Below are 6,000 nucleotides of genomic sequence, written 5' to 3'. Positions count from 1 at the left end.
GCATGGGCATTACTACTATTTTTACTAGCCTGGGGGTTTGCTTTCTTTCCCTACAGGTTGCGCTCGAGCTTTCACTCTTCACCACTTGAGGGCCCAAAGATGCTTCACCCTTTTTAAGTCCCCCACACTTCGCGTCCCCAGCGCCCGAGTACCGCGGAATGCCCGGCAGGGGGCGCGGCACCCCCTGGCCCCTCCCCTGGCCAACCGTCGATTGGGCCGGCGCGTGACGTCACGCCGTTTAGCCAAACAAACGGGTTTCGGGGCGAGCGTTGGGCTCCGCCGCGCCGCGCTGGGCTCTCAATCCGACTCAGCGGTGGGGAGCTAGACAGGCCTCCCCGCCGCCGCCGCGTCGGGGTGTGCAGATCCGGGCCAGGCCCCGGCCAGGACGGAGCGCAGGTAGGTCGGGGCCGCATCGGGGCGTGGCGTGCGGGCAGCGCGGTCGGGGTCCGGTGGCGGCCACCGTGGCCGCTCCCCGCCCCCTCCCGCCTCCCGCCGGCGCTCCCGGGGCGCGGGGCGGGTGGAGGCGGGGGCGCCGCCTGCGGGTGCGGGGCTTGCGGCGCTGGCTGGCTCAGGGAGCCGGCGGCCCGAACCTCCTCCTGGCCGGCCTCCGCCCGCGCACTGGTCGTGCGCGGCGCTGCCTCTTGGGCCACGGAGGGACAGGCGGGCGCCGGGTCCCGGGTCTCGGGTCCGGGCTCCAGCCGAGAGATCGCGGATTGGCCGTGAGGAGACAGTGGGCCAGCCCTCTCGTGTGGGCTAGTCGGTCCCTGGGTGGGGGTCGTCTCTCCGGTGTGTCCGCCTGGTTCCGGCCCCCGCGTCCTTCCCTGTCGCAGCGCAGGTGAGCTGACGCCTGTCTTTAACCTCGGGGACCGGGCAGTACTTAGATGTGGAGGCTTCTTTCGCCCCCTGGCTGGCCCAAGTCTAGTGCTGGTTCGGGCCCCAGCCCGCGATGAAGTCATAGTGCTGTGGATCCGCGTGTCTGACGTCAGGGGTTTTCTGGAGATGGACTGTGATGTCATTGCAGACCCCGGCGGGGACCTTGGCGCGCGGAAGGGCGGGGAGGACGCGGAGGGGAGGAAAGGAAGTTGTCTTTTATCAACGCCGGGAATCGCAGCGGATTTGAATAGAAAGTTGTTCGATATCAGCGTTTTACAGTTTGAGTGTAATAGTTGTCAAGTTAACTTCATTTCAAACAAACATTGTTAGTATAGTTAGCATAAGACGTATCTGATTGAGAAAAATCTGAGATCAGTAGGTGTTTCGGGGCGGGGGGAGTGTTAGACTTTTTAAATGTAAAAGCCTTTCAGGAAGCCAAAGTCATAGTTTCATAGTTTTTTATCGGAATTGCTTATCGGAAAAAAACAGAACCAGTTTGAGTACTGATAATTCAGTTTGCCTTACTCTTTTTGATAGACAATTTTGAGATCATATATTTGCTTGTTCATGTTTTTGTTGGAGTAGCCAGGAAGAGGTAGACGCATCTTAAATGAACGTTTTCTGTTTTAAAGGGGAGTTGAGGGGAAGGAAGGTTTGAATTAATCCAATATTCTTCTTAAATAATAATAACTTGAGGACTATTTTATCCAAGTTGTCCATTTGCTGTGCTACCATGGATAATCGAGGGTTTCCTATAGCTCAGCAATCAACCTTTTTTCATGCCTCCTTAAAAACTGGGCTATGACAACATAACAATGTATTCCAGGACTGCTTGTCTGGACATATAACTAAAATTTTTGTAGAATTTTCAAATATGGTACAAAAAGTTTTAAATGTGCCCTGTCTGTGAATATTGTTTTTTTCCAAAGCTTTCAAAAGGGATCAAGCTATGGGGTTGATTAATGATTGTGCATTGAGTCCCCTATACAGAATTTTATTGTTATTAACAACCATTTGATCAATAAATATGAGAGATGCCCTCTCAAAAAACAAACAAACAAATAAATTATCTAAAAGCAAATAATTGTTTAAATGATACTCGTCATTGGTTGCGATGACTGCACAACTCTGATTATACTAAAAGCCACTGAATTGTACAGTGTAAAAGGGTGAAGTGTGTGATGTGTGGTGTGTGAATTACTACATCTCAATAAAACTGTTAAATAAACAAACCTAAAAAAAAAAAAAGGGATCAAGCTAAAAGAGAAGCTAATCATTTGCCGCTACTGTTTCTCTTCAAGTATTCCAGTGTATCAGTATTTTGACTCATCATTTCTTGCTCTCTATGGAATCATTTAAATAGTATCTCGTTTAAAATGTAGATGGCTTAAAATTGAAGCACAATTTAGTGTTTTCAGCAGGAAGCTCGGATAGGAGTCTACAGTCCTTCCTTACTGACCTTGATTTGTAACGTTTGGGTTTTTGTTAATACTCCCCTTCCATTTGCTCTTTAAAGGTGATTGATAAGGAATTTGTCTCTCTGGATTTCGCATCAAGATGCTGATGGAAATTATGCTATGCCCATTAACATAGGGAATGAAGGCAAAAATTTACCCTCCTTAATTACTATTTGATTTGACTAGACGTTCACAGAAGAAAGGGTTCCTGTAAATCTCATTTTGATCCTCACCGTACTTTGGAAATTTAAGTGTTGCGAGTAGTACTGAAAGCTGTTATTTTTTTTTTCTTTTAAGAAGTTAGGAATTGTATGGTGACAATGTTGAATGAAGGCTCTAAAGACAAAATTTGAGCCTTTGGATCCTCAAGACTGATAGGTACTGAATTAAAAGGAAAACTGTTGATATTGATAATTATTAATCAACCTACTCTGTAGATGAAAGGATCACGGCAAGATATTATGTAATGAAGTTGAAGGAGATACAAGAAGGACACTTGCATATGTCTTCCAAGTAGCCTTTCTGGGGCAGACTACATGGTTTCAAATAGATTAAGGGTACTAGTGTTTTAAGTGGGAAGGGATGAAAGTCAAAGTAAATGTGAGTTGGAAGACACATAAATGATAAAATAGCTCCTTGGTGGTGCATTCCTCCTCCCCTTTGTGTTTGGCACTTAGGAAATTTTTACTTTTCCATATGGAAACGGATAAAACAGGTCAAGAATAAATATCTTAGTGTATTTTGATGTGACTGAGGAACAATGACGGGTATAAAAAAGCCAGCTTATGTGTATAGTTGTATAACTAACAAGCCATGACTATTCTGAAACATTTTTACAGTTTCTACTTTTGGCAGGATGTTTTTCACGCAGGCCTTGCAGTTTTGGGTTTAAGAAGAAGCTTTTACTTATTATCAATAGAAATTTATTTGTGATTGGGTTTATTATTATTTTAAAATATTTTGTCATTTTATCCAGTTACAGCATTTGAAGGGACTAAATAAACCAGTCACTAGTGATATGACATCTTTCTGACAGATAAAAGCAAATATGAAAAATGAAAATGCTCTATTTTAGAAGTTCTTTATGATATGTTTTATTGGCTCAATTATTCATATACGTAGAATATAAGTTCTTAAACAAATCTGTATTTTCTATGGTTTAATTTATGTTCAGCCAGCTTAATTTGGACAGTTTTGTAAGCCTTAATCATGTTTTACTATTTGTTGGGTAGAGAACATACTAATCATTAGAGAGAGACATCATTCATTTAGTGTTATCTTCCAAAATTTGCAGCTGTTTAGAACCAGATACTTGAGGGAAGCTACTATGGTATAATGAATGCCTTCCTTGTTAGGTCATGTGTGACAAAGGCAGAATTCAGCAAGTGCATAATCTGCAGTCTTTTGGAAGCAAAAGCAACGAAAAAGAGCAGATTAACTCCAAGTGCATTTAGGTCATCTGGAAATTGAATTCCTGTCAGTTCTTACCCTTGCATAATTTATATTCTCCACTTTAGTTCATGCTTACATTATTTTGAAGCTGGTGAACATACTTGTATTATCTAAGAACGCATTAATGATTAAAATGTAGGTGTTTCTTAATGTCAGATGAAAGAGTTAACTACCTTGCATTTCCAACGCTATCTTGTTAGCTCTCCACAGAAGAGGTTCCAGATCTTTCCTTTTAAATATTCAACTTCAGAATCCTAGCACAAATCTCCTGCCCTCACCACTCAGCACAGTGTAGGTATGAATGTGAAACTAAGTGCTAAGTATGTGTGGTTATTCATATTATTATCAAGCATGGGTCTCATTATCCAATATTTTTTAGTATATGCCAGGTACTCAGCCAGAGACTGTGACTTGTTTCAGGCCATGGTCCTTGCTTGTCCTTGCTTCAAGGTCCCTGACCTTATTTTAATATTTCCTTGCCAGGAGGGCTACAGGTCTGGGGGGCCAGAATTGTACCAAGAGAGTAAACCATTTATGTTATGCCAGATTGACCAGAAGTCTCATCTAAAGATTGGTTTAAAGAGGTATTCGAAATTTAGGTAAAAAAGAACGGAGAATGGAGTATTGTAGCCCAAGGCAGACAAAGGGTTTAGACTGTCCTCCATGGTTTTGGATTGTCCTAAACTGAATGGAGGTTAGTGAGTGACCACCTACTTTCTCTGAGGCAAGAACAAGTGCTGAAGGCCATAACTAGTCTGTACATAGTCTAAAATTAGAGGTAGAAGAGGGAAAAGCCAGATATCCCATTCTCAGAGGCATGTATAAACCTTTTTCTTATCTAAGGCCATTCCTTTAATCGACAAACTTCTGAAAACATGTAAACCTCTCACAGAGCCTTCATTTCCGCTTTGCTGTCTTGTCCTAACATTTTATCATGACAAATTTCAATCACAGAGAAGTTGGAAGAATTGTTTTATACATTGAATACTTAACCTACTATTATAAGATTCTGTAATTCATATTTTGCTGTATTTGCTTATCTATCCATCCATCCTACCCTACCCTTCTTCTCTTCCTCTATACAATCATCAGTCCATCTTATATTTTTGTATTTCAAAGTATACTTTACCCTAAACACATCAATATGCCTATCATGAACTACTTGTTTACTTGTTTTATAGGAAAAATTGATATACACTAAAATCCATAAATCTTGTATATACCATTCCCTTATTTTGGACAAGTTCATACATCTGTGTAAGTCTATAAGCATGTCAAGATATAGACCATTATCATCACTACAGAAAGTTTCTTTTTGCACCTTCCAAGTCAGTTTAATTAATTTTTTAATTTCCTTCAATCTTCTACCAGTTTATTTTGAAACTGTTTTAGAGGGACTACTTTGTTGGTATGTTTGAGTAGCATTATGTACTAGGTGTTTAGAATATAAAGAAATGAAGAACACAATCCCTACTCTCTTTTATTTTTATTTTTATTTTGATATCGTTAATGTACAATCACTTGAAAAAATTATGGTTACTAGACTCTCCCTTTAGCCCCTACTCTCTTTAAGCTTATAATTTATTTGGGCTTTATTTAGATATATGAAAAAAGATGAATGTTACATGAATTTGAAGGCAGCACCTGGGTTACATGAATGTTGTATGTTACTTGAATGTTACATGGATCCAGAGAAAGCTTCCTAGGTGTGGGTCTTGAATTGGGCTTTTATTTTAGGATCCAGGGAAGAGGATTTGTTTTTGTTTTTTGAAATAGACTGTGCAATTAGTAGTTACGGTATAAAGGGACAGTAGCAGACAAGGGTGATTTGGACCCAATTTTGGAGGGCATATGAGCATTATTCTGTACCCAATGATGATTTTTAAGGAAGGGAGAAATGTGAAAAACAAATCTTTTAGTTAAATTCTTATCCTGTTTGTCATCTTTGGTATTTAATTGTGTAGAAAGCCTTTTCATCTTTTTGAGTTCTCTCCTGTCTTGTTTTTTATTTCTTTTCCTGTCTCTGATTTCTCAGCTTTGCTGACAATTCTTTTCATTTCCAGAGCCAAACTATCTGAAGTTTTGTTATTGATTTTTTTTTGTGTTCTTTGTAATCTGGTCCTTGGCTCTTAGGGATTCTCAGTTATAATTCTTTCCAGGTAATGCCTACATCTGTGTCCGTAAGTGGGTAACTCTTGTTAGGTTTCTAATTGCTAAT

The 6,000-nt window shown here is 41.0% G+C and overlaps 1 protein-coding gene across 3 annotated transcripts in view; it reads left to right on the top strand.

Moving 5' to 3' along the window:
• The first annotated feature begins 230 nt into the window (after positions 1-230).
• FBXO34 (F-box protein 34) overlaps positions 231-6,000 on the top strand; it is an 82,104-nt gene continuing 76,334 nt past the window's right edge. Inside the window, exon 1 of one of the 3 annotated variants that reach the window (XM_057488447.1) lies at positions 231-396. The gene's annotated coding sequence lies outside the window, so the exon portion shown is untranslated. Of the gene's footprint in view, positions 397-441; positions 836-6,000 lie in introns of those variants that run through there. The other 2 variants (XM_036918523.2, XM_036918530.2) reach the window with 2 other exon arrangements.

The sequence above is a fragment of the Manis pentadactyla genome, chromosome 11 (genome assembly GCF_030020395.1).
Source record: "Manis pentadactyla isolate mManPen7 chromosome 11, mManPen7.hap1, whole genome shotgun sequence".
NCBI lineage: Eukaryota > Metazoa > Chordata > Mammalia > Pholidota > Manidae > Manis > Manis pentadactyla.
Note: the sequence above shows the minus strand (reverse complement) of the source record. Positions and strands in the feature narration are given on the sequence as shown.